Genomic DNA, 10767 nt, shown 5'->3' on the forward strand with positions numbered 1-10767 from the left:
CTTGCCACTGCCACTCAACATTTTATATCCTCTCTACTTCGACCATCATGAGTTATTTTGCTCCCCAAATAGCAAAACACCTTTACTACTGTAAGTGTCTCATTTCCTAATGTAATTCCCCCAGCATCACCCGATTTAATTCGACTACATTCCATTATCCTCGTTTTGCTTTTGTTGATGTTCATCTTATACCCTCCTTCCAAGACACTGCCCATTCCGTTCAGCTGCTCTTCCAGGTCCTTTGCTGTCTCTGACAGAATTGCAGTGTCATCGGTGAACCTCAAAGTTTTTATTTCTTCTCTAGGGATTTTAATTCCTACTCCGAATTTTTCACTGCAACAGTGGACGTTGCATTTCAGATGTGTTACGGCCCGCGGCTCTACCCTTATTTCGATCCCTGCGAAACCCTACATTTCAGCAGGATAATGCACGACCGCATGTTGCAGGTCCTGTACGGGCCTTTCTGGATACAGAAAATGTTCGACTGCTGCCCTGGCCAGCACATTCTCCAGGTCTCTCGCCAATTGAAATCATCTGGTCAATGGTGGCCGAGCAACTGGCTCGTCACAATTCGCCAGTCACTACTCTTGATGAACTGTGGTATCGTGTTGAAGCTGCATGGGCAGCTATACCTGTACACGCCATCCAAGCTCTGTTTGACTCACTGCCCCGGCGTATCAAGGCCGTTATTGCGCCCAGAGGTGCTTGTTCTGGGTACTGATTTCTCAGGATCTATGCACCCAAATTGCGTGGAAATGTAATCAAATGTCAGTTCTAGTATAATATGTCCAATGAATACCTGTTCATAATCTGCATTTCTTCTTGGTGTAGCAATTTTAATGGGCAGAAGTGTACAAATGCGAGAAATATCCATGTATCGGGTGTGTGAGTAAAACCCGCGACCGAGTACGTCATTGTAACCTACTCGAGGCAATTGCATGTGAAGTGGCGGCTGCTGGGAGTGTGTGACTGGCGGGCAGCTAGGCCCGCAGGCTTTGAGATGATCCGCTCGGCCGTTACGCAACGCAGATAACGGCAACCCGACACAACACAACAGCGCGACATTCCGTGATAAGAGCTGAAAGAGACACAGGCGTGCAGGCCGGCAGGAATTCTGTGTCCGATGTCGGGCACCGGGGCAGCCTGTCAAGAGTCTCACAATCCCAAAGTCGTACTCATCTGCGAGTTTACGTCTTCTTCTTCGATTTGGTTCAAACCAAATGGCTCCGAGCACTGTGGGACTTAACATATGAGGTCATCAGTCCCCTAGAACTACTCAAACCTAACTAACCTATGGACATCACACACATCCATGCCCGAAGCGGGATTCGACCCTGCGACGGTAGCGGTCGCGCGGTTCCGGACTGAATAGCCTAGAACCGCTCGGCAACAACGGCCTGCCTTCTTCCATTTTCTGTCCGTTCCGTGTGTTGGTGGCCGTCATTGATTGTCACTTTTCCTTGTTGTAACAAGTTTCTCTCTCGTGTGTGAAGTCCAAGTCTGTAAGTTTCCGAGCCAAGATCGTCTTCTTCTTCCTCGAAGAATGGATTAGCCGAGCGGTCTAAGGCGCTGTGCGGCTGGTCCCGGCCGAGGTTCGAGTCCTCCCTCGGGCATGGGTGTGTGTGTTTGTCCTCAGGATAATTTAGGTTAAGTAGTGTGTAAGCTTAGGGACTGATAACCTTAGCAGTTAAGTCCCATAAAGATTTCACACACATTTTTTTCCTCGAAGAATGTTCTGCAGCACCTTATATCTGTTTCCACTCCCCCGTACGTGGCCAAGATACTGTAGCTTTCTGCACTTTACATTGTTTAGGACTTTATAGTGCTCAGCGTGTTGCATCAGAGGGTCAGCTACCCTCTGTAATAAAAAACTGAGTGAACGGATCAACGAGAAACCTGAACAGGTGTCATGGGACGTCCACCCGGAAGAAATGCAACGAACAATAACGAGATTTAAAAAAGGGGGTAACGTCTTTGATTACGAACTAAAACGTACTCCGTCCCGGTTTCGAACGCCGCCAATGTTTATGCATCAAGAGCGGGATTAAGACTCAAGGTGAAAGAATATCAGTGCTGGCCGGTGTGGCCCAGCGGTTCTAGGCGCTTCAGGCTGGACCCGCGAGACCGCTACGGTCGCAGGTTCGAATCCTGCCTCACGGGTGGATGTGTGTGATGTCCTTAGGTTATTTAGGTTTAAGTAGTTCTATGTTCTAGGGGACTGATGACCTCAGATGTTGTCCCATACTGCTCAGAGCCATTTGAACCAAAGGATATCAGTGTTAAGATTTGCTGATGACATGCTATTCTCACTGATAATGAACAAGAATTACAGCATCTGCTCTGTGGAATGAACAGTCTAATGACTACACAATATGGAATCCGGTAAAACATCAAATCTCTGACATCGCTGAAGCCGTAAAATGATCCTGCGAGAACGGAACTAAAGAAGACTGAAGAGAATCGTTCAACGTAACAGAAGTGCAACGCTTCTCCAAATTGCTGCGGATATCAACGCTGGGCCACCAACAAGTGTGAGCGTGCGAACCATTCAACGGAACATCATCGATATGGGCTTTCGGAACCAAAGGCCCACTCGTGTACCGTTGATGACTACACGAAACAAAGCTTTAGGCCTCGCCTGGGACCGTCAACACCGACATTGATGACCGGAAACATGTTGCCTGGTCGGACGAGTCTCGTTTCAAAGTATATCCAGCGGATGGATGTGTACGGGACCCTGCTTGTCAGCCGAGCACTGTTCAAGCTGGTGGAGGCTCTGTAATCGTGTAGGGCGTATGCAGTTGGAGTGATATGGGACGCCTGATACGTCTACATACGACTCTGACAGGTCACTCGTACGAAAGCATCCTGTCTGATCACCTGCATCCTTTCGTGTCCATTCTGCATTCCGACGGACTTGGGCAATTCCAGCAGGACAATGCGACATCCCACACGTCCAGAATTGCTGCAGAGTGGCTCCAGGAACACTCTTCTGAGGTTAAACACTTCCGCTGACCACCAGACTCCCCAACAAGAACATGATTGAGGATATCTGGGATTCCTTGCAAACTGCTGTTGAGAAGAGATCTCCACCCCTCGTGTTCTGACGGATTTATGGACAGCCCTGCAGGATTCATTGAGTCAGTTCCCTCCAACTCTACTTCAGACATTAGTCGAGTCCATGCCACGTCGCGTAGCCGCACTTCTACATGCTTGCAGGGGGCCTGCACGATACTAGGCCTTTGCCTCCTCGGTGTATTTACAATGGCAGAAAAACGTGAGAACAAGATGAAGAAGTGTATTTGTCATATTAAAAGTTATTTATTAGATAACTGTGCTGTGAAAGAGGTACCGTATGTGTAAGAAACTGGTCCAGTGGATGAGAGAGCTTGAAGGCTCCAACCAGATCTATTTAATAAATCAATAAATAAGTAAATGAACACGAGAGCAGTTCTGGTGACTCGATTATATTAAACGGTGTTGTGGCAGCACTGATTATCTCAGGAGGAATGGCAGTGCTATGTTTATGCCCTGTGCTGAAAACGCCTTTGGCCTTACCACAGTGGTAGCAATGGTTCGCATTAGGGCACCAGATTTAAATGCTGTCGGGCTTAACTGATGGGTGACTGTCCGGGTCTGCCGAGTGCTGTTGGCAAGCGGGGTGCACTCAGTCCTTGTGAGACCAATCGAGGAGCTACTTGGCTGAGAAGAAGCGGCTCACGTCACGAAAACTGACAACAGTCGTGCGGGAGACGTACTGACCACATGCCCCTCCATGTCTGAATACAGTGATGCCTATTAGGAGAGGACGACATGGCGGTCGGTCGGTACCGTTAAGCGTTCCGAGCCCTGTCCGAACGAAGAGAGAGAGAGAGAGAGAGAGAGAGAGAGAGAGAGAGAGAGACAGACAGACAGATAAATACTATTTTGAAAAATAATAAACAAACATTACAAACAGTTTTTGTTTATTTTTCAAGCATTTAAAATCACCTCAAACGTAATATTGAGCCACGGACCAGCAACCTTGCAGGAATCCGCAGGATAAATGTAACGGAATGAAATCTAGTTATGGGTCTCAAAATCTACTACGGGGCCGGCCGAAGTGGCCGAGCGGTTCTAGGCGCTACAGTCTGGAACCGCGCGACCGCAACGGTTGCGGGTTCGAATCCTGCCTCGGGCATGGATGTGTGTGATGTCCTTAGGTTAGTCAGGTTTAAGTAGTTCTAGGGGACTGATGACCTCAGAAGTTAAGTCCCATAGTGCTAAGAGTCATTTGTTTTCTACTGGGGGCTCGATTTTCATAAACAAGACGAGGAAGTATACGGAAATCTAAAGTAGTGACGTGTATTGCCGCTATTTGACTAACGTTCGCTTCAGCTCCGAGTGGTAAGTATATTGTGATTCCTAATAACTTGCAATGACTCTAGCATGCAAGCGGACTGTTTCGCAAACAAGTGCGCCACTTGCTAAGCGATAACGCCTAAACGTATCCAAACAGCTTTGAAGCCGACTACAAGAGTCAGACGAGACAAGAGATAAGAGGAGCGCTATCAACGTGTAGCCAGTAATTAGCAGATGCTGTTGAGGCACTTAAACAATTAGCTCCTTTCCCCGTGATATTTGACGTAATTAAAATCAGAATGACACGGTATCGTTGTTACTGTTGTGGTATTCAGTCCGAAGTCAGATTTGATGCAACTCCCCATGCTACATCTACATCTGCATGGATACTCTGCAAATCACAACTACGTGCCTGGCAGAGGGTTCATCGACCAACCTTCACAATTCTCTATTATTCCAATCTCGCATAGCGCGCGGAAAGAATGAACACCTATATCTTTCCGTACGAGCTCTGATTTCCCTTATTTTATCGTGGTGATCGTTTCTCCCTATGTAGGTCGGTGTCAACAAAATATTTTTGCATTCTGAGGAGAAAGTTGGTGATTGGAATTTCGTGAGAAGATTCCGTCGCAACGAAAAACGCCTTTCTTTTAATGATGTCCAGCCCTAATCCTGTATCATTTCGGTGATACTCTCTCCCATATTTCGCGATAATACAAAACGTGCTGCCCTTCTTTTAACTTTTTTGATGTACTCCGTCAGTCCTATGTGGTAAAGATCCCACACCGCGCAACAGTATTCTAAAAGAGGACGGACATGCGTAGTCTATGCAGTCTCCTTAGTAGGTCTGTTACACTTTTTAAGTGTCCTGCCAATGAAACGCAGCCTTTGGTTAGCCTTCCCCACAACATTTTCTGTGTGTTCCTTCCAATTTAAGTTGTTCGTAATTGTAATACCTAGGTATTTAGTTGAACTACTCTGCTCTGTCCAACCCTCTTCGCCTCTCTATATCTACTGCAGTCCACATCCGCTTAACCAGCTTGCTGTATTCATGCCTTGGTCTCCCTCTATCATTTCTACCCTACACACCTCCATCCAATAATAAAATAATGCTGTACTGCAAAACTTCCCTAGTACCATTTGTACTTGAGGTACTTGGGCTATGCACAGCACTGTTTAAAAAGAATAGCTCGATGTAGTCATACGGTCTGCTTTCATGCCCCACAGCTAATTCGCTGCAAATAATATCTGGCTGTGATCCTGCACTCAAATCGACTTCGCACTGCCTAGAACTGCGAATTAATAACATACACAGAAACACAAAATACAAGATAAATGATTAATTTAATAAAAAAAGACTGGATTCTAACGTCTGTAATTGATGTACGAGACATAGAATTAGGTTGAAAAATGTTTATTCAAGGAAGGACGTCTCAAATAAAGGGAAAGACCCTTATCAAGTGCAGTAAAGTTACGTTGAGAACGTTAAGAGAATGGTAGCAATATCGCCAAACTAAATATCATCAAGTTACGCAACAACTTCTAACATTCTGTTTGTTCTATATCATGTCTCCCTACCACTTTCGCGGAACGACGCTCTGAGCGTGTTTTTTAGAGAGTTGACTAGTTTGAACCTGGGACGTGTTGCTGGTAAGGAGACGCCAGACCACACATGACATGTAGAGTTCAGAAGAGTTCAGTGAGGCTAGCGATGATGTAACCAAATACTTAATGATTTCAGCGTCAGCTCCACTGCACTCCCTGTAAAAGAATCTTAATACTAACTAAATTTAGTGGAAGGGGTTCAAGGCTTTCCTATTTTTAGTTAGCTGGTAAAATAACGTCGAAGAAGCAGTTAATTTTACCATTCGAAATTTTATTCTACTCACAAAAAATTGTTTATACATTGCACTATTGAAGGAAATATGTTAATACAGGATGATAAAAACCAACCTGCATTCAACAAAAATGTGAACGAATATTCCCTGAATGGGTTTCCAAGTTCTACAATGGATCGAAGGATAACCTATGCCATATCACACCTATAATCTAGGTTTAAATTAAGTTTCACAAGAGAGAAAACTATCAAAATGGTCTACAGTGACCCTCAATTATCTTTAATTACTTATCTAACTTGTCGTAAATTACAGTGGCTGATGTGGCTTCTCAATAACTATATAACAGAAAAATCATCGCGTTTCAGATTTTTACTTGAAGTGGCAAATGTGAACACCATGAGCTTTAATTGACGATCGACACTAGTATTACGCAAAAATGGGGTGTAACAGATGAGACTTCTGCAGTTCTGAGTGAAGCTTTATGCGCTGTTATGCGGCATCGCGTGCGTTCACTACCTTGTCGGTGTTCGTCAGGGGGCGGCGGACAGCACAACTCCGCTCACCTTGCCGTCTCGGAAGCAACTCTCTCCTAACTTCTCCTTATTACAATTTACCGAAGTTGGTTTAAAAAAAAAACTATCTGGCTGTGTTTTCATCTGACCAATCAGCGTCTCAATGTTAACCTTTAGCTCCGCCTACAAAAATTCTGTCTATCCAATGAGAAACGTTATACTTTTCATGGTGGGGCAATGTTTTTAAAGTTTGCAACATAACAGAGACACGAAAAAGTCTCACGCTAAAATTTGCAGCTGGTGTGGTCCTTTTAGTGTTATCGTAAGATCTATACTGTTCTTCTGGAGGGCTCTAGCTTTTAACATGGGCTGGGGGGTGGTCCTAGCGGGTAGCTGGCGACGTGGGTGTTCTCGTTTCTCCTCTCGGAACTGCGTCTGTCTCACGGTGTGAAGGTGTGACATGCATTTAGGCATTCTTGTGTTAATCTGTGGTATTCCGTTTGCTCACTCATTACTCGTATTACTTTGGTTAATTTAATGTCACGATTTATTTGGAGCTATGTGACATACTACTGGATTTGCTTATCATGTCAGGGTTTTCATGGAAGGTGTTGGATTTGCCTGACACCTTACAAACTAAGTCCATTTCATAGACACAATACACGAAAGTCTTGATTGAGTGAGTCCCATCAACCGATCCCTTCATTTAGTCAGGTTGGGACATACATCCTTTTTGTCCTCAGTTCGATTAAGCACCTCCTCATTATTTACCTGATCTACCCATCTAATCTTCCGAATACTTCTTTCGCATCCCACATCAAAAGCCTCTATTCTATTCTTGACTGCACAAGCTCCACTTCTGCGCAAGGCTAGACTCTAGACAAATACCTTCAGAAAAGACTTCCTAACGCTTGAATTTATGTTAGATGTTAACAAATCCCTCTTTTTACAGAAATGCTTTTCTTGCTGTATCAAGTGCGCTATTTATATCTTTTCTACTTAGGTCAGCATCCCTCATGCCCGCCCCAATAGCTGAACGTTCAGCACATTGGAATGCCAAGCACGGGGCACGGGTTCGATTCCCGGCTGGGGTTGCAGATTTTGTCCCCTCAGGGACTGGGTACTGTGCTGTCCTCATCACCATTTCATCCCCACTGTCGACGCGCAAGTCGCCCAACGTGGCGTCGCACTCACAAGGGGAGGCCGCCAATTGTGAAATTCAGATTCGATTCATACTGCGCATAATAAAAGCTCATGGCCAGAGGTGTAATGTGGCAAAGCACCAAGATGCACTTCTCAGCCGTTGTCGAGAAAATCGACAGTTAAAAGAAACCGTTGCGGTGAAATGCGCTCTACGATTAATAATTTTCTACAGCGTTGTGGCGCAGCGGTAAGCGCTCGGGTTCGTAATCCGAAGGTCGCCGGATCGAGTCTCGCGCCATGCAATATATTTTTATTATTAGTTTTTTACAATTCATATATATATATATATATATATATATATATATATATATATATAAAAACTATTAATGAATTGGTTATGCATATTGGTGAAGGCGGATCGCTCTCCAATTGTACCGCCTCCATTTTTCCGTTTGTTTAACAGGGTGTACCAAAGCTCTCACGTCCGCACTGATTTTCGACGATGTTATAAGTTGCGCTAGGGACCGCATCTACCTTCTTTTGAAGTTAGCAGGCAACTACGTTGTTATGCGGCGGCTCGTTTCGGCCCATTCAACATCTGTCCTTCAAGTGTAACGAGCGAGTAACGGAGTTTATATTTCATACCTGCCACAGCAAGTTTGTGTTCGTGGGGTCTCTATTCGAATTCGAACGTTTGACTTACGCTATACGTATTCGTTCCTACGTCTTCCGTTAACTGTACGTGGTTAACATTATGAAGACAATTAATAACATTTGTGAAATACAACTCTGTTTGCGGAAAACATAATGATGTTCGAAGTCGCCAGTTTTTCCACGACAAACGACTTTCAACAACTTATTATATGCATCATTATTGCAACCGATTGCCGGGAATTATATATATATATATATATATATATATATATATATATATTTATATATTTATATATATATATATGAATTACAAAAAACAAATACTAAAAAAAAAACTTGCATGGAGCGAGATTCTATCTGACGACCTTCGGATTACGAACCCGAGCGCTTACCGCTGCACCACCACGCTGTAGAAAATTACTAATCGTAGAGAGTATTTCACCGCAACGGTTTCTTTTAACTGTCGATTTTCTCGACAACGGCTGAGAAGTGCATCTTGGTGCTTTGCCACATTACACCTCTGGCCATGAGCTTTTATTATGCGCAGTATGAATCGAATCTGGATTTCACAATTGGCGGCCTCCCCTTGTCAGTAAGACTTGGCGGCCGAACTTCCCGCCTGGGAACTCCCGGTCACTGACACCACACGATCATTTCCATTTCCATCATCCCTTATTTGGCTGCCGAAACATCAAAACTCACCCACCGATTTTAGTGTCTCTTTTCCTATTATAATCCCGTTTAATTTTGTTGGTGTTGATCTGATAACCACAAAGACTATACATATCAGAACTCCTCTTCCAAGGAGTTTGCTGTCTCTAACAAAATTAATACGTTATTGGCAAAAATCAAAGCTTCTTTTTCCTCTCTTTTACTGCCTACCCGCGCGGGGTAGCCGTGCGGTCTTGGGCGCCTTGCCACGGTTCGCGCAGCTCCCCTGTCGAACGTTCGAGTCCTCCCTCGAGCATGGGTGTGTGTTTTGTCCTTAGCGTAAGTTAGTTTAAGTTAGATTAAGTAGTGTGTAAGCCTAGGACCGATGACGTCAGCAGTTTGGACCCATAGGAACTTACCACTACCACCACCATTTCTCGCATCTGCTGTTTAATTTCCGTAAAGGTAGTAAACAATCTTCGGTTCCCTGTACTTTATCACTACTACCTTCAGAATTTCACATTGTGTACTATGGACAACATGGCCAAAAGCTTTCTCTGAATCAACAGATAGATAAACTTATACAAACACATACAGGGTGATTTGGTGATGAGGTTACAAACTTTGGAGGGTGATGGAGAACGGTAAATATATTAATATGAACGTACTCCAGTCCGGAAACATCCTAATCGAAAGTTACAAGTGAAAATTGTTCTGAAACTTCCTGGCAGATTAAAATTGTGTGCCGGACCGAGACTCGAACTCGGGACCTCAAAAGGCAAAGGTCCCGAGTTCGAGTCTCGGTCCGGCACACCGTTTTAACCTGCCAGGAAGTTTCATATCAGCGCACACTCCGCCGCAGAGTGAAAATCTCATTCTGAAAATTGTTCTGTTTGCCGTACGATAAATATTAAATAATGGAACACATGTCCTGGTGCTATTGTTGCTAAGATTGTAGGGTAGGCAATTTCAGAGGTGGTGGTATGGACTAAAACAAGAAAGTCCATTAAATATCGGCTCTGACGTATACCTAAAAAGCTATCACCATCTTCCAAACTGTCAAACATCCCTTCTGCTAAGCGAGTGCCCACATGTCTTAAGATGCGCGTTTTGGAGCCCATACTTACTGGCCTTTTTTTGTTTTTGTTCATACTAACATTCATCATCATCATCATCATCAGCCAATTCAGTCATTAACTTATGTGGCCTCTTCGAGTCGCGGATTCAGGTAGGCTTTCAGCAGTCTTCTCCAAGTGGGACGGTCTTGGGCAGTTCTCTGCCAGGTGTTACCAGCTATCTTCTCGATGTCTTTGTCCCATCTGTCTGGTGGTCTTTCTCTAGGCCTCCGGTGCTCTTTCGGACTCCACTCCAGTACTAGCTTCGTCCATCTGTTGTCTTTTCTTCTTGCAACGTGGCCAGCCCACTGCCATTTCGAGGAACCTACTGTCTCTAAGATGTCATTAACCTTCGTCACAGACCGGATGTCATCTGCCCTTTTCGTATCCTTTCTTGTATAGCCCAGCATTGATCTCTCCATGGCTCTCTGTGCTGTCCTAAGTATCCCTTTTGTAAATGAGTTCAGTGTCCATGTCTCGCAGCCATACATCACAGGGAGAATGCATTGATCA

The sequence above is a fragment of the Schistocerca piceifrons genome, chromosome 11 (assembly GCF_021461385.2).
Source record: "Schistocerca piceifrons isolate TAMUIC-IGC-003096 chromosome 11, iqSchPice1.1, whole genome shotgun sequence".
Taxonomy (NCBI): Eukaryota; Metazoa; Arthropoda; class Insecta; order Orthoptera; family Acrididae; genus Schistocerca; species Schistocerca piceifrons.